A 1,819-nucleotide genomic window follows, 5' to 3' on the forward strand; every position below is an offset into this window, starting at 1 on the left:
AAGTCAAACGGGAAAAATTGGAAAAACTAGAAATTAGAAGAATCACAAATTATTATTAAATTCATCCAATTTTAAGGGGAAATGCTACCATATATTGGTATAGTATATATAGTATATAGTAGGGGTGTTAAAAAAAATCGATTCGGCGGTATATCGCGATACTACATCGCGCGATTCTCGAATCGATTCAATAAAAAAAAAATCGATTTTTTTTTTTTTTTTTTTTTTTTTTTTAAGAGCTCAGAATTGTTCATTCGTTAGTCTTACCGATTCAACGTCTTATCATCATTGCCTTTTTTTTTTCTTTTTCTTTTTTTGTGTGTGTGAATCGATTTTTAAACTTCCATTTTTAATGGAAAAATATTCAACAAAACGTCTGACTTCGGGTTAGGATTCGCACCTTGAGCATGGAAGAATGTTATATGAACGGAACATTAAGCCTTAATATTTTATTTTAATGCTGTTCAAACATGAAACAGATTACAACCTCTATAAGACTGAAATTTCAGATAAATAAATAATACATTTTCATATAAATCTTACACTCTACAAGCTTACTGATTAGTATTTTCTAAATTTGAATGAAAAAAAATCGCGACAATCGACTTATAAATTCGCATCGGGATTAATCGGTATCAAATCGAATCGTGACCTGTGAATCGTGATACGAATCGAATCGTCAGGTACTAGGCAATTCACACCCCTAGTATATAGTATATATGTCCTTTTTTTTTTAGAGGAGGGATTTCATGTATCAAAAGTAGTAGTAGTAGTAGTAGTAGTAGTGTCGGTACTTGGTATCGGTATCGGTAACTACTCAAGTGTTGAGTACTCAAACTGGTATCGATCTGAAAAAAAAGTGGTATAGAATATACTTTTGTTTCAAGATCTAATATTTTATGTTACGTTTTGAAATAATGTTTTTGATGTATTTTTATCCAATTAAAAATATTTCTAAAAATAAATGTAGACTTTTTCTAACATTAACATTAAAAATTAAATTTAAAAAAATGTATGTTTTCCCTTAAGAAGAGCTGATTAAAATGTGCATTAATGCAACAAAAGTTCACCTGGCGTCTGCATGAGGAGCTCCACCAAAGTTCCATTGTCACCTGCTGGGAAAATAATCAAAATCCTCCAAAATCAAAAAGTGTTTTTCATTTCCACCACCAATGCTGCAAAAATAAAAAAATAAAAAACAATCACAAAAATCAGCGTAAAATCGCCCCAAAATCAATGCAAAAGGAGCCACCGTGGAAACCAGGGGCGGGCAAAAGGTGAATGCTGCTAAAATAGACGAGCGGATCCAAACGATTCCACGAGCACGTATGTGTCCTGCGTGGACGTGCGAGGATGAACTGAAAGCATTGCATGCGCACGACAAGCCGTGGCGCGAACACCAACAACAAAACAAGAAAGAAAAAACAAAAAAGAAGAGAAGAAAATGTGAGATCAAATGATGTACTCACCGAGCGGGAGTATGGAAAAAGAAATGTGTCGGGTGCTTGGCTCGCAGGCAGGCTGACACTCTCTCCAGTGTGTCCGCTGGATGCTCGCAGCATCAGCCGGCGCTGGCGTCACGTGACTCAGGAGGGGCCACGCTTGTGTGGATTGTGACGTACACGCACGTGGGTTCATTTGTGGACCACTTTTTTTTCCTCCCTCTCTCCCGTGAATGAATGAATGGATGGAACATGCAGATGTGTGAATATGCATCTTCTGGATAAATTAGGAACACATCATCAAATCAGCAAAATAATGCAGCCTTTACAAAAAATAATGGCCACTTTTGAATAAAAGAATTGGGTGGAAAAAATAT

At 35.7% G+C, this 1,819-nt stretch overlaps 1 protein-coding gene across 6 annotated transcripts in view; it reads right to left on the minus strand.

Moving 5' to 3' along the window:
• ralyl (RALY RNA binding protein like) overlaps positions 1 to 1,591 on the minus strand; it is a 75,872-nt gene extending 74,281 nt beyond the window's left edge. For 2 of the 6 annotated variants that reach the window (XM_077523002.1, XM_077522943.1), the window contains exon 1: positions 1,470 to 1,591. The gene's annotated coding sequence lies outside the window, so the exon portion shown is untranslated. Of the gene's footprint in view, positions 1 to 1,070; positions 1,443 to 1,469 lie in introns of those variants that run through there. The other 4 variants (XM_077522976.1, XM_077522952.1, XM_077522962.1 and 1 more) reach the window with 3 other exon arrangements.
• Between the last annotated feature and the right edge of the window lie 228 nt (positions 1,592 to 1,819).

This window comes from Festucalex cinctus, chromosome 1, assembly GCF_051991245.1.
Source record: "Festucalex cinctus isolate MCC-2025b chromosome 1, RoL_Fcin_1.0, whole genome shotgun sequence".
NCBI classification, from domain to species: domain Eukaryota; kingdom Metazoa; phylum Chordata; class Actinopteri; order Syngnathiformes; family Syngnathidae; genus Festucalex; species Festucalex cinctus.